This window comes from Symphalangus syndactylus, chromosome 8 (genome assembly GCF_028878055.3).
Source record: "Symphalangus syndactylus isolate Jambi chromosome 8, NHGRI_mSymSyn1-v2.1_pri, whole genome shotgun sequence".
NCBI lineage: Eukaryota > Metazoa > Chordata > Mammalia > Primates > Hylobatidae > Symphalangus > Symphalangus syndactylus.
The window spans coordinates 91,771,882-91,795,820 of NC_072430.2; the positions used below are offsets into that span (position 1 = coordinate 91,771,882).

Below are 23,939 nucleotides of genomic sequence, written 5' to 3' on the forward strand. Positions count from 1 at the left end.
GCATCAGAGCAACCTGTTAATCCTTTGTGGATTTCATAAGTATTTTTAGACTGTGTGGGTGTTAGTGGTCTTTACATTTATTAACTTTAAAAACCATCATGAAACATCCACAAATTCTAGTATTTACTAAAAGTATTTGCTTGCCTGAAAATTTTCCCCCAATGAGAAATGGAAAAAGTATCTGATATTAGTATAGCTCTTAGCTTTTTGTTAGTTGAACATTTAAATACTTTAAAAATATTTTTGCTTTTCATATTCCCGTATAATGTATTTAAGATGTTTCTCTTGAGAACAAAATATCATTGAATTTTCTTGATCAGACAATCTTTTTCTTTTAACTGAAATATTTATTACACTTGCATTTATTGTACTTGTATATTTGTATAATTTGTATATAAATTTAACGTCTTACTTTTTTTGCTGTTTTACTCATCTGACTTATATTCCATTTTGTCTTTTTTATCTTTTTTGCACTAATTAGCCTTAGATTTCAGCTTTTTCTTTATCTTGTTTCCTTTACATTCTTTAACAATTTTTAAAGATTATGCTAGAGATTATGTGTCATATCCCTGATTAGAATCTAATATATAAAGTGGTACTTTTATCACTTATTAACAAAGCAAATACATAGGAACAGTTACTTCAACTTACTTAAATTTAAGACATATTTTTTGTATATTAACTTTTAACAGTCACTGAGGAATGGAAACATGCCATTCCAAGTGCATCCTACTTTAATTTCTGAGTTTCAAAACCATGATATAATAAAATATTTTGGAGTTAAAAAAATTTATTAATAGATAACTGGCTCAGATTAGGATACCAGAAGTGGTGTGCTGCCATAACAGATATCTGAAATACGAAGCATTGTCTCTGAGACTCAGAGACAAAGAGAAGGTGGAGGGTCCTAAAGAACACGTAGTGAAAAGTTGAATGAAGTGAGAATACTGTTATCAGTGATATATGATTTGTGACTAGAATCTCCATAGACTTAGTTCTAGTTGGTGTCTACAACGACTATATTGCAAATTCATCAACTGACCCACATGAAACTGAATTTATTATCAAGTCAGAATGCACAAGGGCTTTGATCAATATAGGAAAGCATAACCCAAAATTGTCCATTATTCCTACGGTGGAATTACTAGTTCATCAATAATCTGTTCAAACTCATAATTATTAACATCGTGTCTTATTTAAACTTACATTTTTCATTATTTTTCCTAAATAATTGAAGGCAAGTAATGTTTTATAATTAACAAAAACAATGAAAGAGGTTATTGAAATAAATAGTCCCTTAAAGTCACTTCTATATATTTCGTATTTTAGACATGGGGATTCTGAAAAAATGGAACCTGAAACTCCTCTCTAAACATCTTTAAATTATTATTTTGCAAGAACAATTTTTAAACATGAACATTCTGTCAATTTGATAAATATCTACATACTGACATTGATTTCTTCTTAAGAATTGATTAGACTCGAGTATTATATATGTTAATAAAATAATGAAAATTAAGACAGTTGCTATACCGTGTCCTCATTGCATAGTGCAAAGGCAGTGTTTTGGCAGATAGGATAAAAACAAAATTACATAAATAATAGGTTTTGTTAAAGATGAAGAAAATATTTCTACAAAAGATAAAGCACAATCACAAAACTGTAAGTGGAGAATCTATTAAAAATTTGGGGGGATAGATGGTATTTTTGGGAAAGGATTTGTGCTGTCAAAAATTAGTTATACTCAGCCTTCTGAATACATTTAATATTATTCTGTGTTGAGTAACTGAGTTGTGATACAAATCTTTGACCCGTTCCTTAAGTTTCTCTTGTTTAGTGACAGTGAAGGAGAAACTCTAATTAAACTAATCAAAAGACAGTTGGAGATGATGGATTTTGTTTACATGAAAACTAGTGAAGCTGCGCTGGTCAGAAAATAATTCACCAGCTAGTAAAAAATTAGTCAAAAGGACAAATTTCTCTGTTGATATCATGCAGAACATCTTTCAATAATTAAAGTTTCCTCCTTCCATTTCAGCAGATTTTACATTTTCTGCCATCTGTTTAGAGTAGACACAGTGCTGATGTCTAATCAGCTAATGCACAACATTTTTCACATGTAGATTTCTCTGAGTCATCAAGTGCCTTTAGCCAACAGCATAATGGTCACTGTTGATATTCAGACATGGAGATTCAGGAACAGTTCTCAGAAGAGAATTTGGTTACTTGTGGTAGTCACAATTGTTGTTTGTCAAATATTTTCAATACTCTAATCCCCAACCTCCCTACCTTCTAGGCCCATAGTAGTATTGCACTGCTGTCTCTTTTGTTTGGAAGTGGCTTGGTTTCTAGTTTAGGTCAATGAGTCATTAGCATTTAATTGTTGAAGTCAGGACTTAGCATGTACTTGCTACAGCAAGAACTTTTAGAATCTTTATCTTTCCTCTTATATGGGAGCCAATATGATGTGCAAAGGTGACCACTCTTTAATAGAAATTGTTGTTTCTTTTCGTTTATTTTTGAATAAAGCGCTAATATAAAAATACATTAATTACTCAAATTAGCCTCTCTTTTTATTGATACATAGTAGTTGTTCATATGTACAGGGTACATGTATTTTTTTGATACATGCATACAATGTATAATGATCAAATAAGGGGAATTGAGATACCCATAGCTGCAAACACCATTTCTTTGTTTTGTGAATATTCCAAATCTTTTCTTCTAGCTATTTTGAAATGTACTATAAATTCTTATTAACTATGGTCATCCTAGTGTGCTACTGAACACTAAAACTTATTATAAGTGAAATATTACAGAAATATTTTTAAAACTTCAAGGGAGGAAACATTTTTGAAAGAACATTATACTATAAATAATCATTTTGAGCCCATAAACTTTTTAATGGAGTATTAATTATACATTTAAACAATAGACTAACGTTCTTAAGAGGAATCTGAAGAAACCAAAAAGGATTTAGTGAAAAACTACAGAGTTATCAAGGGCTTGACACAAAAACTTATGGAGAATAATTACCCTATGGTGATTTTTTTCAGACATAATATTTGGGATACAAATCCTAAATGACATTTCAGTGTGTCATAGAAGGATATAATAAGAATGATAATTATTCCATTTTTAAATTTTTTATTCTTGATGGTACACAATCCTGATGAAAAAAAATCTTGGTAACGTATATGTAAGGATAGGAATTATATAGTGAAGAATCAACTAAGAGAAATGAAATGCATTCTCTGGTAATGTGTGATTCCATTTTATGTAGTCCTCAGTGAAATCTTGAGATGCAAGCACATGCCATCGTCTATGGTTAAAAATATTACATGTAGCCAATAGCTCTTCTAGATCACACAGTGCATGTCTGAACAAAGCTTAGACATTCCAGGTCCAAATGTTACACCCTTCTTGCCAGCTCTGCAAGAAGCAGATATGGAAGACTATATGACATCTCTGAGAAGATGTGTCACTGAAATAATGTTCCCTGAATCTAATGAAACAATGTTATATGCATGCACGTACATAAACTCATAGACAATGTTATCTGCAGATTGATTTTGGCTTTCATTTGCCTACTTCTTTTCTTCTTTAATCAAGTATTAATTCCATATTCCATATCCATTTATTAATCACCTGCTTAATAAGGGAGCATATCACTATGCTGGACCCGAACTTAATACTAGAGAAAGTGAAAGTATGCTCTGGTTAAAAAGACACACACACATACACACACATGCACACACACACACACCTCTTTATATGTGTGTATATATACATACAAACATACATACACACATATACATATATGTGTAAGGAAAAAGTAAAAGCCAAAGATAGTAGACATAAAATGTACAAGTACTGAGAATTTCAGAGTAAGAAAATCTGTGTACCTGTGCATTGTAAGATAAAAACCTTATTGAGGCATTGGTTACTTGGAGGAAGTATTAGAGGAAGTATAAACAAAATTTGGAAGGTAAGCATTTCTAGAAAGTGAAGAGTTTAATCAATGACCCCAACAGGTAAGAAAAATCAAGATTTCAATATTATGTGATAAGAAAATTGCTTGTTGGGGGCAAATAAAATGAGATAAATGGTGAAGAGGGATCAATTACATACATATTATGTATCAGAACTTAGCATGTACATATTATGTGTCAGAACTTAGCATGTATATTGAGATATTTTCTTCAATATCATTTAAGTAGTCAACTATGGGTGATTTTGATGATGATAGTGGTAACAATGAAATGACATATTGGTGAAATTTGCAATAAATTTGGGACTAAGAAAGCAATATGTACTTGGAATCCATACAAGGCACTAATGGTTTGGCAAGTTAGAAAAATTAAGACAATGCCACAGTGTTGCAAGATATAGCAACAATATGCTCCATGTGATTCTCTCTTCACATTTAAAAGCACTTTTTATTTGCAGCTGCTAATGTAAGCCTTGATATTTCCAGTACTATTTAAATTGCCTTGTAAGAATGTTATTTTATGCTTGTAAATATTCGTTAATTCTACATGAAATTACTACCACGTGACACAATAAAATGCCTAATTTCTCATGAATAGGAAATCAAAGAAATACTGTGTGTGCAACTAAAAACAAGAAACTACAATCTAAGGATGTATTTTCAGATAAGTGAATTACTATAAATGAGCTGCTAATGAAGTGTTCTAGATTCTCCATTGAAGTTCTGAAAAAAATTATCTGACTTCTAAAATTGCCATATAGGGAGTAATTATTTATATAGAACAAATTAGCTCAATAAAAATCAATGATCTTTGTACATATAAAAATAGGGCAATGTCAACTAAATAGCAAAGGACATAATTGTGCATATATAAGAAAATTTTGATAAGTAATATTGCTCAGGAAGTAATTTATTTTCTGAATGTATGTAACTGTAGATAAAAAATTAAAATTGCTGCTGTAAAGAAATGCACTATTTTTGAAGGAAAACCTAAAAATATCTAAAATACACTGAAGTACTTGTGCCAAAGAGATTAACTGAGTTCAATAGCATTGAAATTTTATTTCCAGCAAAGCAAGATATTATCTATTCATTACTGTGATCACATTTATATCTTTCTTTGTTCATCACAGGCCTTAAATTATAAATAATTAGGGATCACCAAGAATATACATAAAATAAGCATGGTTAATTATATTAGCTCTGCTATTTGTTAATTTTCTGCATTAAACAGACATAATTTAGGTTACTTTAGAGGGTGGGGCTTTATGTTAAGGGTATATAGAGAATAGTTAGGGAATCTGGGAAATAATCTTATTGGCATAGTCTGCATTCAAGGATTGTTGGGCATGTTAAGATGCCACAAAAACTCTGAAAATGCAAATCCAACTTTGAAAGTTTTTAAATTTTCTTAAGTATCTTCTTTCTATCTTTCCTATATTTTTCCTAATAACTGTATTGATTGCCCCTTTTGTAGTCTGCTTCCTTTTATATCTGGCCTTCTGCTGTCTATATCAGCATTTTCATTGCTGTACTCCATGTGAGTAACTTCTGCTCAAGAACTACAGAAGCAAAATGGGTGAGCTAGCAAGTCCCTGAATCTTTGAGCAGAATTCTAATGCTTGCCTACCCAGATGCCTTTAGAAACAAATTTCCAATGAAAGCAGCTATGTCCAAGCAGGGATGCTTGCAGAGTTCAAAGCATAAGAAGCTTAACATAGGGAGTGTATATACAGAATCTCATGATTTGACTGAAAAATAGCCATGAAAGTTTTCCAAAATAAGATGAATATAAATGTCTCCTCTGTCACTGAAAAAGGCAATTACCAAGTCCAGAACAAAGAATATTACAAAAAGAAATTATCATACAAAAATGAACCAAACTAACAAGTGACATGACTATGGAAAAATTTTTTTGTGTAAGAGAATACTTTTTCCATTGATATTTGTAACATTCATTTGAAAGACAGAGTGATTTCCTCTCTTTTGTCCAATCATGTTACTTGGTGTTTCAATTAATATTATTTTCATTATGATTATCATTCAGAAATTGATTGTTTAATTAATACAACGAATGTCTGTAAGAATTCTCAGATTTCCTCAAGACTGTTCCACAATGAGCAACTGTACCACAGGAAGAGTAAATATAAGTAAGACAGCACAAAATTCAGACAAATAGACAACTCTAAATATAAATATACCCTCAAGTAAAGGGCTTTTCTATAATTAAATGTTTTAAATATGTTTTTAAAAACTAAATGATATTTAAAGTGACAAACGTGTTTGTTAAAACTATATACAAAATAGATCTATATTTAGAATATTTGCTAACATATAATTTATTCAAAATATTATATACCCTATTTTTGGCCTAATCACTTTTTATTATGCTAATAATTGAAAACATTTTAATAATTTTGATAGAATAATATTTTCTATGCTAATGCTAAGAAAAATATTAACATTTTATAGTTTAAAATAAGCATATTTATTGAAGTAGTGGGCAAACATTAGGTCTATGTCCACTCACCTTAGAGTTACCATATTACTTCTAGTCATACTAGAGTATGTCCAAAAAATGTCCAAATATGTGCAACGGTTTCCTTGCAGTCTGAATATTTGAATATTTATTATGTCTTCTATTGCCCTAAAAAAATTAATGAAATGTCAAATTTCAACTTAAATGAATAACCATCATCCTTAAGGAAAAAGACTATCATAAACAATGCCAGTTCCAGGAATAAAAATATCAAAGCATTTATCGTATAAAATGACTGCAGACGTGATTTAAAATAAAATGCTAGTAGCATCTTTGTTCTTCCATTATCATCTGGAGTGAGGATCAAAGGTAAAAAGTAAACTATTTTTAAATAAAATTAATAGTGAGGTAATTTCTTTATAATTCACATTAATGAGCAAGTTATAATCCTAAAATATAGTTCAAAATGTGATAAATTCCTTGGACTTCTATCTACCTAATATGTTACATTTTCATTACTCTTTTCATTCAAAAGGAATTCTGGAATTTAGACAATTAGTCCCATTTGTAAAAACAATAAGTACACTGTTATTAAAAATAGTATTCAACATTACAAAAAATATAAATAAATATTGCTAAAGTTTTGTTATCTTTTAAACTTTAAAAGTATAGTTTTATAATATTAAGTTTGATTTTCTGATATGATTACCTATATATCTTAGACAACAGTTTTTTCTTCTAATTCAATGGGTAATGATGCTTTTGATTTTTCTTCCAGCAACGCACAATGTACAGTCACAGCCAGCAAGGTATAGGCATGTGGCTACTTCCCTGGGTGTGTAACAATGATCCCTCTACTTCAGCAAGATCTCTCTTCTGTATTCCTTTATTTGTTCTGTGAAAATTTTATGACATCAACTGACAACACTGTTCTAGGAACAAGGGTTTCACAGTGGACATGCCCTCACATTTTAGTGTAGAGAGTTAGATAGTGAATAAGCCAACAACCAGATGAGATAATTCCACATCATGATGACTGCTCATAAGACACTTACCTCTTTTGTTGATAAGTCTATGGGATATTGGGCTACAGATTGAATTTTGTGTTGAGAAGCTACATTAGCTTAGATTGTGCCTTTCTGGGCAGCCAATATTTAAGTTAAAACCTGAATTTTAAAGAGTTCAGGACAATGAAGACTAGGCACAGGGAAGTATTCCATAAGAAGAGACAGCAGATACAAAAGTCTAAAGCAGGAATGAACTTTGTGGATATATTTTTTAAAAGTGGTTTGAGGCTGGTCTATGGGAAAATCTTCAGAGCTGTGTAAATCTATTGTAAGAAATTATTTACTGCTTGAACACATTATTCTCTGAAACTTTAGCGAACTTGTCATGACGATGATGGACAAGCAATCAATAAACTGGTCTTCTATAGACATTTTACTCTTCTGCAAAATTGCATTCACATGCATGCACATTCTCTCTACTTCTAGACCTCTTAGTTACTAGCATCTCCATTCTCCAGATGGAGAATGTGTAGCATAACATTGAGGATTCATCTTGTTAGACCTACCTGTTGTACAGTACCCTCTGTGAGAAATTTACAATTGTGTAGCATAACACTGAGGATTCATCTTGTTAGACCTACCTGTTATACAGTACTCTCTGTGAGAAACAGGGCAACAATGAATGGGAGAGATTAGTTAAATTATGTCCAGTTACTAAACTCACCTGAGAGAGTTGCCACTCCTTTATACTTCTTTTGTTCATTCCTATACCCTTTTCTTTGCTTGCCTGAGTGCCTATGGTCAAATAACTGATTTTAGACTTCCACCAAGATGGTGACAGGGTAGAAAGATAGAGTGCATTTCAAATTATTACATATTTAAAAGGTAAAACTTCTTAGGAGTCCCCATTAGACGGTTAGATTGGGAAAGAGAGTTGAGTTATTTGCATAATGAAACATTATAAATTTATTTTGGGGTTCAAACATCCTGCTATTTTTGACCCCAATTAACATAACTAATCAAGGACTAATCTACATATCACACTATATTGACAGTCTTAGTAAGTGGCCAGACAACATCAGTCATTGCCAATCATATTTATTTATTTATTAATTTTTATTTTTAGAGACGAGGTCTCACTCTGTCTCCCAGGCTGTAGTGCAGTGGTGCAATCATAGCTCACTGCAGCCTCTAACTCCTGGGCTCAAGCAGTCCTCCCACCTCAGCCTTCCAAGTAACTGGAAGTACCAACGCACACCACCACACCCAGCTAATGCCAATTATGTTTCTTTGGCTCTCAACAGGCCTATAACTTGTTATTCTGTGTGATGAACCCCATAAGTTGAAACTGTGCTACCAAATACGGATAAATCAGCAGTTGCAATGAGATTAGAAAGTTAAAATACGTTATTATAATATAAAAGTCTAATATATTTAGAGGCAGCATTAAATTGTACAAAACATGGAATTTTTAATAAGAAACATCTACATATTTATTCACACATATACATATATTATTTCATGAGAAAACATAGTTATTTAGGATTTAAATAGTTTATGCATTTGATTTCTTTGTTAGTCTATTCAGATAATTCAAGAGACTTACTTTATATGAGAATTAAATAAGCAACTAAACGACAGCCTACCATAACCTTTGAGAGCTCAACAAAATTGGCTTTATAAACGATTAATACATACAATTAAAATGTTTCTTTCATACATGAAAAAATTAAAATATCTATTACAATATGTTTTCTGTTCAGAATTTAAAAGGACAAAAACTACGGGGAAAACTGAAACTACTGAGACCTAATAATGGGCAGACACACATACAACATCATAAATATTGAAAGTGGCATTTCAAATCAAGGGGCAAAGTATGGACTATGTAATAAATGACGTAGAGTGAGGTTCACTCCTGGTTAAGCCCTTAGGTGGCTGAGATTCAATGACTGATCAAGGCCAACACCAGACAACACTGATGGCCATTTCAGCTTCAGATCTCTCCCACTGGTTTAAGTGAGACTGGGATCTGCAACACAGCTCAGCTTCTCCCTTTGAACCATCTGGACTCCTTCTTTGCTATTTTATAGGTGTGGCTCCCTGATAAACAACATCCACCACACAAATCAATACCTCAGAATCTCTTTCCCAGAAAACTCAATCTGTAGCATGCTCATAATCCAGACTTATGCCATATGAAGAATATTTTCTTACCTAGAGGACAAGAAACATAAGGTATACTAGGCTTTCATAATTGGAAGTAACTTGGCCATTTAATGATTAGACATAACCCCATTTTTTATAAGCCAAATGAGACTGTGAACTCTGACAGAAAAGACCTAGAGCACTTATTTCTTTGTTCTAAAATGCACTCACTTCTTAAATCCCTTATGAAACTATCCCCAATAGGCAATACTACCTATAGGAAATGACTTTTGGTAATATGGACTATAATTATGTCAAAGTTTTCATTAGAATAACTTACATTAAATAATAATCTGAATATTTTCCTTGCCAAAATTAACTTACAGAGCAAATGGAAATTGAAAACTTACATATAAAAAAATCATCTTTTCAGTTTTTCTTGACAAATTAGATCTAATGAACAGCCTACATTGCTGCTTTGGTGGGAATGTCCTTTCCCATGGAAAATGTTTTTCTGCTTCTCCACAACCATTATCTCCCTCTTTCAGTCACATATGAGGTGACCATATATCCCTGCTGGCCTAGTGCCATCCTGTTTTACCCTTGTCACAACATTTCATTCTCAAATACCAACATTTTCATTCTCACTAGTGTCCCAATTTAGATAGTAAAGTTCATGGACATGCTACTAATTTACCTTTCTGGCTTTAACTAAAGACATTTAGTTCAAATACCATGAACATGTAATGAGAGAGATTCTCAATGACTCCCTGAATCACCATTAATGCAATTTTCCTCTGGTAACAGACAATTGACTATAAAGAACCTTGCTTGAACATGAGTTCAATCATGAATTTTTTCATACTATAGATGGTAATAAGAGTTCCTTTATTATCTGTCAAGGAGATTTTCAGCATGTTAGTGTAAAGTTGTTTGTGGCCCTGTCCCCAGTGTGAAAACCAACACACAGAGAGAAGCAAGATGACAAACCAAGTGAGTCCTAACAGGAAATAAAAGCCTATATCCATTGCTACTGTCATCCAGGCTTTTTCTAATTATGAGGGCAATGTATGTCATTTTTATTGAGCTAAGTGGAATTCACATTCTGGTAAGCTGCAAATAAAATGAATCATTCACTTTTATTCCAATAGCTTAGCTTGTTCATTTTTACTTACATATATAAATAGAACTAAAATAAAAATTTATACATATATATTTCAGTGAAATAATTTAATATGTTTTCTCTTCTTGTTCTTTTATATCTAATCTTAAGAATAATGATCTATTCCTTTATCTAACACTTCATGTTATATCCTCAGAGAGGAAGACAGAATTTAAATTTTAAAGTGTGAGAGAAACCTTAGAAATCATCTTCTGCAGCTATGTAATTTTATAGAAGTCACAAAAATATTCCATGATATAATTGTTCATATTCAATCACAATATAGCACTGACTACATTTTTTAAAAGATTAATCTACCTTTAATCTCACTTATTCTTCTGCTCTTATTGTCAAACTTTATTTTGGCAGGGGTGGGGTTTGGGGGACTAGCTGGTGGTGGTTAAGAGTAGAAGTGGACTCATTTATTTATTATTTGAAAGAAGCACTCTGCTTATCCTTATGGCTTTACAATAATGATAGCTAATTTTTACTGTGTACCATTGTAATGGTGAGAGAGACAGATGGGAACGGCTCCCTGGCAAAACTCCGGCCGGCCTGCACACTGGCTTGGAGGCACAGAAGTTCACACCTGTTTGCAATGGAGAGGAGCCTGGCCCCTCCTCTTCCTGGGTGGAACCAGAAATTCAAGCTGCAAGGAGGGAAGCACACTACCAGAATCTCTGGCCTTGAGAAGAGTCCCTGTTACCCCTTTTTTCCCTTTTTACCGAATAAAACCCTGCCTACCCTTCAGGTCATCTACAAGCCTAGCTTTTCACGGCTCTGAGACAAAGACTCCATCTTTTGGTGAACTAAGGAAATGTCCTGCAACATTTTTGGCACACAACATAGGACTTGAGAAGTGGTGAGTGAAATGGGAACTCAAAACCTCTCACTGTGGCTTCTAAGCTTTTTCATCCTAGTATTTCTGAAGGTAGGGGAAAAGATGCCCCCGTCTCAGTCACTCCCAGGGGTCAGAGAGGTTGGCCTCAGTCTCCATGGCCTTTCCTTCCTTTTTTGGAACAGACCAGCAAGCAGCGGCTCCCCTCCACTCCCCCTTCCCCCCTCCCTGCCGGAGCTGGGACACACGGCTGAGGCACCGTGGGTGGTTGGTTGGCGGGAGTCTCCCCCTCCTGGGATCAGCTCCATCCCACAGCAATTAAACTTGTCTCCCTGGTGGAGGAACAACTTGCACTAGAGTAAGAGGTTCCTCCCCGGGTATTTTAAAACCATTTCTTTTCTTTCCTCTTCTCCACCCCATCAGCAGTTAACTTTTATAGGTTTTTTTTTTTTTTTCCCCTTTTAGAAGACTTTACTAGGCCAGGCCCCCCAACTATCACTTTATATTCTCTGTAAAGTGTTGGTCATGAAAAAGAATCTTGTGGGACCTGGGCTTTCTCCTTCCTGTGTCTGTGATGTGTGTAAAGTCTGTAAAAAGAGCTCTAGTTAATTTGGCCTACAAAAGACAAGTGCTTGGATCAAATTTTTTTAAAGGGAAGTTAAAAGCTGCGGTACCTTTTATTTCATGTGACTTTAATCTTTGAGAAATCAAAACAGCCTTAAAGATTATTGGTGAAATGCAGGTGTCATTAAAATGTAAACAGGTGAACTAAACTATGCAGGACAGATGCAAGATTTGCTAAATATTTTACAGTTATAAACTACTTTCTGGGTTTTGAGAACTATTTGACTTGCTGGCTTTACAACTGATAATGCTTAGGAACATAAGGAATTAACCACACCTTTAATTATGCACCTAGCACACAAAACAACCTACCAGGTCTTACATTAAAGTTAATTGCCAGGAGTTACCATTATAACATGTAATTGAGACTACTGGAAATAGATTTACATGCAAGATGTGTAAGAAGAGTACAATGTGGTTTCTTTTGGTGAAAAGTTATAAAAAGACATGGAAATGTAAATTTTTGCCTAGGGTTAAAGGATTGTTTTGAATTAGATAGGATAAAGCTGAAGGTTCCAACAAGTGGTGGAAGGATTGTGGGAATAAATCTTGCAGAAGAGGTTCTCTGTGTGAGCATATTGACTAAATTCACAAACGGTACTATATGGTTTTTCTATAAATTGATCATTAAAATAGAAGCACAACAAGGTTTTCTTAAGGCACTATTCTTTGGCAAAATTTACAAAGAGTTATAAAAGATTGTTTCTTTAAAATTTCTGAGTCATCATTTTGGCAAAATAAGTAACTTATGGTAGAGTTCTATTTCATAATATCAAGTGTTTTAAACTTCAAGCATATTTTACAGTCTTCCCAAAATCAAACTTCGGTTTTGAAATTGTCTTTCCTGACACCTGGCTTTTTGGATACCTAGAGGGCCCCTGAAACATCCAGAAAAGAGAGGTTTCATGTGCGTCCGTGTGAAAAGACTACAAACAGGCTTTGTGTGAGCAACATGGCTATTTATTTCACCTGGTTGCAGGCGGTCTGAGTCTGAAAAGAGTCAGCGAAGGGAGATAGGGGTGGGGCCGTTTTATAGGATTTGTGTAGGTAAAGGAAAATTACACTCAAAGGGGGTTTGTTCTCTGGCGGGCAGGAGTGGGGGTCGCAAGGTGCTCAGTGGGGGTGCTTTCTGAGCCAGGTAAAGGACTTTCACAAGGTAATGTCATCACTTAAGGCAAGGACCGGCCATTTTCACTTCTTTTGTGGTGGAATGTCATCAGTTAAGGCAGGAACTGGACATCTGGATGTGTACTTGCAGGTCACAGGGGATATGATGGCTTAGCTTGGGCTCAGAGGCCTGACATTCCTGTCTTCTTATATTAATAAGAAAAATAAAATGAAATAGTGGTAAAGTGTTGGCATGGCGAAAATTTTGGGGGATGGTATGGAGAGATAATGGGCGATGCTTCTCAGGGCTGCTTCGAGCGGGATTGGGGTGGCGTGGGAACGTAGAGTGGGAGAGATTAAGCTGAAGGAAGATTTTGTGGTAAGGGGTGATATTGTGGGGTTGTTAGAAGAAACATTTGTCATTTAGAATTATTGGTGATGTCCTGGATACAGTTTTGTATGAATTGAAAAACTAAATGGAATAAGAGAAGGAGAAAAACAGGTATTAGAGGACTAAGAATTGGGAGGACCCAGGACATCTAATTAGAGAGTGCCTAAGGAGGTTCAGCATAGCCTTGCCAGCAAAGATTATTTATTTAAGAATTAAGAGTGGCGGTTTGGGGATAGTACCAGGAGATAGCAGCTGTGATGGCTTGGAGAAACAGTGTAAACTGGCAGTGTAAACAAGAGCAGGGCATGTATGAGTAGTTGAGAACAGTGAATAGGAGTATGACTAGACAGAAGATAGTAGGGATGACAAGTTTTTGGGGGCACAGTCTAAGTTGGTCTGGTGTCTGGAATGATACTGCGGCCTAATAAAAAGGAGTGTCTATACAGGACAGGAGCTTAAATGGGCTGTATCTTGTAGCATTCTGAGGACAGGCCTGAATTCTGAGAAGCGAAAGTGGTAAAAGTATTGTCCAGTCGTTTTTAAGTTGGTAGCTGAGCTTGGTGAGGTGTGTTTTTAATAGACCATTAGTCTGTCACTGAATACTAAGAGCCTGAAAAAATGCTTGGCTGATTTGACTAATAAAGGCTGGTCTGTTATCAGACTGTATAGAGATGGGAAGGCTAAACTGAGGAATTATGTCTGACAGAAGGGAATAACAAGGCTAAACTGAAGAATTATGTCTGACAGAAGGGAAGAAATGACTGCGGTGGCCTTCTCAGACCCTGTGGGAAAGGACTCGACTTATCCAGTGAAAGTGTCTACCTAGACTAAGAGGTATTTTAGTTATCTTACTTGGAGCATGTTGAGTAAAGCTAATTTGCCGGTCCTGGGTCAGGGCAAATCCTTGAGCTTGATGTGTAGGGAAGGGAGGGGGCCTGAATAATCCCTGAGGAGTAGTAGAATAGCAGATGGAACACTGAGAAGTTATTTCTTTAAGGATAGATTTCCATGATGGAAAGGAAATGAGAGGTTCTAAGAGGTGGGCTAGTGGCTTGTACTATAGCATAGCCTGCCTTTGCTGGTGTGTGGCGATTAGGCCTGGTGCAACTGCCGTCAATAAACTAAGTGTGATCAGGGTGAGAAACAGGGGAGAAGGAAATGTGGGGAAATGGGGTGAACGTCAGGCGGATCAGAGAGATGCAGTCATGAGGGTCAGGTGTGGTATCTGGAATAATGTGGGAGGCCAGATTGAAGTCCGGGGTAGGAACAGTGGTAATTGTGGAGACTTAACAAAGAGTGAGTATAGCTGAAGGAGCCAGGGAGCAGAAAGTATATGTGTCAGGTGTGAGTAAGAAAATAGATTTTGGAAATTATGAGAGCTGTAGAGAGTGAGTTGAGCATAGTTTGTGATTTTTAGGGCCTCTAAAAGTATTAAAGCAGTGGCAGCCGCTGCACGCAGACATGAGGGCTATGCTAAAACAGGTCAAGTTATTTGGACAGAAAGGCTACAGGGTGGGGTCCTGGCTCTTGTGTAAGAATTCGGACTGCACTAACCATGCCTAGGAAGGAAAGGAGTTGTTTTGTAAGGGATTGAGGTTTGGGAGATTAATTGGACACGATCAGCAGGGAAAGCATGTGTGTTTTTATGAGAATTATGCTGAGATAGGTAACAGATGAGGATGAAATTTGGGCTTGACTGAAGTAATGGGAGCTGTCTGTGAAACCTTGCAGCTGCGGTACAGCCCAGATAATTTGCTGAGCCTAATGGGTGTCAGGGTCAGTCTAAGTGAAAGCAAAGAGAGGCTGGGATGAGGGGTTGCAGGGGAATAGTGAAAAAAGCATCTTTATGATTGAGAATGGAATAGTGAGTTGTGGAGGAAGGTATTGAGGACAAAAGACTGTATGGGTTGGGCACCACAGGATGGATAGGCAAAACAATTTGGTTGATAAGGCACAGATCCTGAACTAATCTGTAAGACTTGTCCGGTTTTTGGACAGGTAAAATGGGGGAATTGTAAGGAGAGTTATAGGTTTTAGAAGCCCATGCTGTAGCAGGCGAGTGATAACAGGCTCTAATCCTTTTAAAGCATGCTGTGGGATGGGATATTGATTGGCGTTGAGCTGGGTAAGGGTGATTAGGTTTCAATGGGATGGTAACGGGCATGTGATCGGTTGCCAGGGAAGGAGTAGAGATGTCCCATACTTGTGGGTTAAGGTGGGGGGATACCAGAGGAAGACGCGAAGAGATATGAGGTTGGGGCACAGAAATAAGGGATTGGGGTGCAGAGATATGAAGTTGGGGTACTTGCCCCTCCTCTAGAAAAGCAGGACTTGTCGCTCAGGGTGAAGGAGAAGGGGTTGGGGGTTTCTTGCCCCCCAGAAAGGCAGAGAAGGGGTAGAGACATGGAGAGAAGGGGTTGGGGTAATTGCCCCTTCCCCAGAAAAGCGGGACTTGCTGCTAAGGGTGAAGGACCAAGGCAGGCGTCCCTGCGTGGTCCGACACCTCTGAAACCTGGGTGAATAATCAGAGAGGCGTCTCTGCAATGATTAAACACCAAGGGAAGGCTGCCTTCCCTAGTCCGTGACCGGCGCCGGAGTTTTGGGTCCACGGTTAAAACGTGTCTCCTTTGTCTCTACCAGAAAATGAAAGGAATTGAAATTAAAAGAAGGGAGAGATTGAAGTGCGGCGCCAAGATTGAAAGAGAAAGAGGTTGAGGGATAGTGAGGGAGGTTGGAGAAGAGAGTAAAAAGAGACCACTTACTGGATTTGAAATTGGTGAGATGTTTCTTGGGCTGGTCGGTCTGAGGAATCTGAGGTTGTAGGTGGATCTTTCTCACGGAGCAAAGAACAGGAGGACAGGGGATTGATCTCCCAAGGGAGGTCCCCCGATCTGAGTCACGGCACCAAATTTCATGGGCGTCCGTGTGAAAAGACCACAAATAGGCTTTGTGTGAGCAACATGGCTGTTTATTTCACCTGGGTGCAGGCGGGCTGAGTCCGAAAAGAGAGTCAGGGAAGGGAGATAGGGGTGGGGCCGTTTTATAGGATTTGGGTAGGTAAAGGAAAATTACAGTCAAAGGGGGTTTGTTCTCTGGTGGGCAGGAGTGGGGGTTGCAAGGTGCTCAGTGGGGGTGCTTTTTGAGCCAGGATGAGCCAGGAAAAGGACTTTCACAAGGTAATGTCATCACTTAAGGCAAGGACCGGCCATTTACACTTCTTTTGTGGTGGAATGTCATCAGTTAAGGCAGGAACTGGCCATCTGGATGTGTACCTGCAGGTCACAGGGGATATGATGGCTTAGCTTGGGCTCAGAGGCCTGACAAGAGGCAAGCAGGATTATTTGACATATTTAGGTACATGGGATTGCCAAAATGATGTTCAATCTTCTTTATGTTATGTTTTATGAATAATGCTAATATATGTTCCAAAACTGTATGGGATTTCTAAAGTTCTAATGTCTAAGTGTATGCTATCAATCATAATTAAGGTTGTTAAGTTATTGTAAGCTATGGAGATAACCAAACTTCTTTGTCAATTGTGTTTCTAACTGTAACTTCCCTGGATTTTTTGTTATTCACAGACAATTGTCCCGTTTTAATCCTTTTCAAAAGATCATTTATAATAAGCTATGGAGCTTTAGCAGGTGCTCTCAAATACAGGCTTCTGATAACTTTGGAGATTATAACATTAGAATAAAGGGAAACGTACAAGAACTAAATGGACTGAACTCAGGAAACTGAAGCAATGGTTTTGATTTTTGCTTAGAATATTGCTGATCCTTGTTTTGCTTTTCAGAGTCAAGGAAACTTATTTTGAACTATTTACAGCCTTTAGTAATTGAGTAAGGTATATTTTTGTGATCAAGATTTGAAACATGTTTGTTTCTGTCTGCCTGATTCCTTTAGAATTGGGAAACTATCTGTGAGTATTTTTAACTTATGGCAATATGGTTGTTTGCATCAGTGCAATAAGAATACATTTTCTTTCGCAAGAGGACACAATTGGAAAAACTGGTAACTTTACCAAGGCTTTGACTGGAAGTGTATGCTTCCCTTTAAAGAGTCAATCTTGACTTGCAGAGCCGATAAAAGCCCAGTGGGGAACCTGGCCTCATACCCTTGCCTACACAGTCCCTGTGCAGTGTTCCTGATCTGTGGTCAGTAAAGTGTTATTCTGTAACGTTGAGTGGAGCCTAGGAGCTCCACGTTTATCTTGGGACATTAAGAGGAGAGAATCACCCAAGTCACAGGTATTCGAGGATAGAAATCCATGCCTGGGCTTGGATTTAAAAGGTCTTACCTGAGATTCCTTGAGGAAACAGAGTTCCATCAAAGGCAATCCAAAAGGCCTATGTAGAAATAGTTATTCTTGCTGTACTTTATGCAAATAATTATGCCAAGTATAAAACTAAAATCTATTTTGCAAACAACTTAGTCCTATGATTATTTGTTTTTTAACAAAAATGAGGACTGGAGAGGGAGAAATTATATTTCAAAACTTATACATTGGTCATTACATTCTAAACTCATTAGTTGTTTTTAAGTTTTTGCTTACACTTTTAAACTAACCCTACTTATTCCTATGAACTAACCACCAATCTCTGGCTGTAGCTTAAAAGGAACAAGAGAGATGGCTAATGTGAAAATCTGGATCAATATTCTAATTCTGAGCAATTATTCTGCAAATCCTGCCAGGTGATAGAAATAAGAAAGATATCCATCACTCAGAGGTTTTCTTTTTGGGGAAGTAAGACCAAGGGTGCTAACCAAAGCCAAGCACCACGCACCCAAATCCTAGCAAGTATAACTATAGCCACCAGTTATCTGGGTGTGTCATAAGACATCCTTTTCTCTCACTTGTTGGAGGAAGACTCAGTTCCATAGTTTCACCTTAGCATTCAGATTATGATAAGGAGTCCATGCAACATCCCACAGACACATTTGTCCCAAACTCAATTCTAAGCTTCAGGTCAAAGCCCTAGGAAAGAAAACTAGATATAAGAGAACCAGAGGCAGACAATTAATGAAACAAAGTTCTTTTTGATCTATGTGTGATATGGATCCCAGAGCAGAACATTTCACACTTCATTTAACTTTCACAATTTATCATTCCCAAATAATACATCTAACTGACATGCTATAAAATATTTTTGGAAGAAAAAAGCTAAAGGTCTATGGATGAATGATTGAGGGAATTGGAAGCCAGGTAAACCACACACCTGGATCATTTCGTGAGTATTAGAGATAATTGTCATGGTTCTGAGGCTAGGGCCTCAAGATGCAAGAATGAAAATGGGGGATGAAGAGATCAGGCTGAAAATGTGACTGTTGAATGACAAATTTGTTCATCATGCAGAGTATAATATCCATATATTAGCTTTTAAATCATGTCCTTTATATATTTTCAAAGAAATAACTGCTGCCAATTACAAAGGCTATTGGTAGTCATTTACATTTAGTCATAGCTCACCTGCTAGAGGCCTAACCCACAGCTGTAAATATAATATGAAAGTATTAAAACCACAATCACTGTTACTATACATGTAAAATAGTTTAAAATAATTGTATATCTGACCTGCAGGACTTAGTGTTTTAAGACTTTTTTTATTCATACATATATCTTAGTATTAAGGAGTTTTTTTAACTTTATATTTTGTTTATTCTATGTTCATATTAATATAAATATTTAAAACTTAGTTTCTATTCATTTTTTCATAGACATATGGAATCTATTTTTGTCAGCTTTTAAGATCTATGTCTAACATTTAAATATTAAATAGTTTTATCTCCATTTCAAAAAAAGCTAGTGTTGAATTACACATAGAGTTTTAGAAACTGTATCTTCCTCATGAAAGAACTTTTGTAGAAGTAAATTGTGTATTAAGTACATAGTATTAGGTAGAAGAAGAAAGATGACGCCTGATGTGCTCAGAGATGCTCAACCTTTGACCCTCTAGTTCTTGGCCTCAGCAAAGAGTCCAGTGTTCAAACTGAATGCAGAAACAACTAGACAACTAGACTTTAAAGTGTGATGAAGCCTTGGCCAAAGGGCATTTCAGAGGCTATAGGTGATGAGGAGGTGAGCAAAGGCTGATGGACCTCTCTGACTTTTGTTGTGATGAAAATTCCAAGGAATTTTTCATCATTGTTACCATAGGTGGTTAAGATTTTTTTTTTTTTTTTTTTTTGAGACGGAGTCTTGCTCTGTCACCCAGGCTGGAGTGCAGTGGCGCGATCTCGGCTCACTGCAAGCTCCGCCTCCCAGGTTCACGCCATTCTCCCGCCTCAGCCTCTCCAAGTAGCTGGGACTACAGGCGCCCGCCACCACACCCAGCTAATTTTTTGTATTTTTAGTAGAGACGGGGTTTCACCGTGGTCTCGATCTCCTGACCTCGTGATCCGCCCACCTCGGCCTCCCAAAGTGCTGGGATTACAAGCATGAGCCACCGCGCCTGGCCTATAAAGACCTAAATCCTAAAAAAAAAAAAAAATACGGAACTCTTATCCTTTAAATTAACAAAGAAACATTACTCTTTTAGTTCACATTATGTAAAATTATTTTACATCAGTTTTTCTATAATTTTATATTGATATTAATATTTCCAAACTCAATGTCTTTGAAATTATAGCAATGAAAGTTTAATAGCTAAATGGTAGGAGAAAAATGAATACATGGCCAAAAACCATGATTGTAGCAGCTTAAATGTGCATAATGACATTTAACAAAACTTTGATATTAACATTGCTTTCGTAGTATACTGAAAATTCAGAGGTCTTAAATGTTCCTCTTTGTAGCGACTGTCCTATTGTGACATTATGCTTTGTCTTAGTCTAATTCCTTCTTTTGTGCTCTGAGGGATATAAATTGAAGTCTGAAATATGGGAACAAAACATTCAATTAAAATCCTCCATTTGAAAATACTGGCACACTGAAAAAAACCTGGCACACACTGACATACGTGAAGCCTCAATTTGGAGTTTTCATTTTACAGTTTGTTTTGAGTATTATGTATTAGCAATTTTTTGGATATTACAAAAGCAGATTGTCTACTGCAGCACTTTGATTAAGAACATCCCGAAGCAAAGCTTGTAGTCAGCTCTGTATATATGTCATTTCATATTCTTTTTGTTACAATGAGGTGCTTATTCAGTTAATCCCTTGAATACAAGTTATAGAATAATTTAACATAGGCATTATTTAAAATTTCCATTGTAGTCTTTTAAAGTTGCTTTACTTTAAAATATTTATTACTTAGGCATGGAAAAAAACATGGAAATAGTATTTTTTTAAACCTGTAAACAACTCCAGTTTCAACAACGGATAGATCACCCAGACAGAAAATCAATATGAAAACAACAAACTTGAAAACACTATAGACCAAATAGACCTAACAGAGACATACAGAACATTCTATCCACCAGCAGCAGAATACACATTCTTTTCAAGTGCACGTGGTACATTCGAACATTCAACAGGATAGATCATTATGTTAGGTGCCAAAATTTAAGCCTGAAAGTATATCAAGTATTGCTTCTGATCATAATGATGAAACTAGAAATTGATAACAGGAGGAAAGCTGAAACATTCACAAATATGCATAAATTAAACAATGTACTCCTGAACAACCAACCATTCAGTGAAAGTAGAAATCAAAAGAGAAATTAAAAAAAAAACTTGAGACAAATAAAAATGAAAACACAACATACCAAAACTTATAGGATGCAACAAAAGCAGTTCTAAGAGAAAAGTTTTTAGCAATAAATGCCTGCATTAAGAAAAATAAAAAGATCTTAAATAAACTGCCTAACTTTACATATCAAGGAACTAGTAAAAGAAAAAGCCCAAAGTAAGCAGAAGCAGGTAAATAATAAAGATCTGAGCAGAAATAAATAATATAGAGGCTATAAAAACAATAGAAAAGATCAACCATAGTAAGAGCTACTTTTCTGAAATGGTAAAATTGATAAACCTTTAGACTAAAAAAAAAAGATTTAAATAAATCAGAAATTAAAAAGGAGACGTTACCACTAATATAACAGAAATACAAAGGATCACAAGAGACAATAATGAACAGTTATATGTCAAGAAGTTGAATAACCTAGAGGAAATGGATAAATTCCTAAACACGTACAACCTACCAAGATTGAATAATAAACAGAAAATCTCAACAGAAAAATGAGTAAGGAGATTGAATCAGTAATAAAAAGTCTCACGTTGAAGAAAAGCCCAGGACCTGATAACTTCACTGCTGGTATCAGGTCTGCCAAACATTTGAAGACCTGATACCAACCCTTCTCAAACTCTTTAGGAAAATTAAACAGGAAAGAATACTTCCAAACTAATTTGATGGCACCAGCATTACCTTGATCCCAAATCCAGACAAGGACACTACAGAAAAGAAACCATAGGCCAGTGGCCTTTACACTGATGAACATAGATACAAAAATCTTCAACAAAATACTAGCAAGCCAAATCCAACAGCACATTAAAAAGATCATTCACCATGATTAAGTGGAATTTATGCCTGGGTTGCAAGAATAGCTCAACATACACAAATCCATAAATGTAATATGCTGTATTAACAGAATTAAGAGCAAAAAACATAATCATTTTAATAGATGAGGATAAATCATTTGACAAAATTAAATATCCTTTCATAATAAAAATTCTCAACATTTAGGTAAGGAAGGACTGTAATTTAACACAACAAAGGCTGTATATTACAAGCCCACAGCTAACATCATACTTAAAGGGGAAAGGTTGAAAGCTTTTCTCTAAATCTAGAACAAGACAAAAATTCCCACTGTCACCACTGTTATTCAGCATAGTACTGGAAGTCCTAGTCAGAGCAATTAGGCAAGAGAAAGAATAAAAGGATTCAGAACTGGAAAAGAAAAAGGCAAATTGTCCCTGTTTGCAGATGACATGATCTTATATGTAGAAAACCCTAAGGATTCTACCAAAGGGTGTTCGAACCAGTAAATCAGTTCAGCAAAGTTATAGAATACATAATCAACATAGGCAAATTAATAACATTTCTATATAATAACATAAATTATTTTTGAAAACCTGATTCCCCCTTATCTCTTTCTGGAACATTTAACAAATTTATGTTAAATGTTTTCATTTTACTTTCATGCCTTTCAATTTCTCCTTAAATTTCCTTATTCTACCTTCCAGTTTACTAATTTTATCTTCCTAACCTGAGGTTAACCTAATGGATTAAAATTCTAATTCAATGAGCTAAATAATTGCAAATTCTGAATTTTTTCCCAAATTTTCCTATTATAATTTTATAGTTGTTTTATTACAGTTTTAACTTATTTTCATGTCTGATTATTTAAACCTCTATAAGACTGTGTTATTTATTAAAAATTATTTTAGCTTTATACTTCCTGTTTGCTGATTCTATGGTGAGTTATTATTCACATGCTTTATAATGTGAGAAATTATGACTTCATCAAATGAAGTTGCACCTGTGATAATTAAGTTCAGCTTTGCATGTGCTTGTTTCCCTTGGGAATAATGTCTGGCAAATACCCTAGTTTGTCAGCCTAGGACCACTTTTATGCACATTTGTCAACATCTAAGTTTGGAGACTATATGTATAATATAAATTCTAGCTCCAAGGAAGAGATCCTTTCCCTCTCATATCCAGGCAGATTTAGAAAACGGTCCCTTTCATTTTTCCATGCCAAAGGTTTCCTTGTTTCTAGAACATTGGAGACAGCGCTTTTAAAATTATTTCCTTCATATGGCAATTGCAATTCTAGTTCTGACCCTGAATGAACTGAAGGACATTTATCCTGTTTCTGGATGGGCATGAAATACCAATCTTGTGGTCTACCAAGTAGGACAAGTACCTAAACACATTCCCATGCACCTACACACACACACACACACACACACACACACACACACACAGACACAGACACATGGACACACATGCTCTAGAGCGGTTAGAATTTCATTTTCTAGCCAGTGTTGTAGAAATTTCAGCAGATGAGCTTTCAGGTTATTTAATTTTTTAATATTTACAAAAGTATATATAAAGCCATGTAAGCTTTACTAACTGCTATGTCACTTTATCAACAGCTTTTAGTTAGTCCTATGAATGTTGTGTAAAAAAGGCATCATTTTATGTATAGCAATTCATCCAAGTTTTTCTGATCTTTGCCAAAGATCTACTTT

At 35.6% G+C, this 23,939-nt stretch overlaps 2 protein-coding genes across 2 annotated transcripts in view; both read left to right on the forward strand.

Moving 5' to 3' along the window:
- GULP1 (GULP PTB domain containing engulfment adaptor 1) overlaps positions 1-23,939 on the forward strand; it is a 1,103,064-nt gene that overhangs the window by 149,950 nt on the left and 929,175 nt on the right. The gene's annotated exons all lie outside the window — the stretch shown is intronic.
- LOC129488157 (hsc70-interacting protein-like) overlaps positions 11,426-23,939 on the forward strand; it is a 146,361-nt gene continuing 133,847 nt past the window's right edge. The window contains exon 1 of the mRNA XM_063645628.1: positions 11,426-11,649. The gene's annotated coding sequence lies outside the window, so the exon portion shown is untranslated. The remainder of the gene's footprint in view (positions 11,650-23,939) is intronic.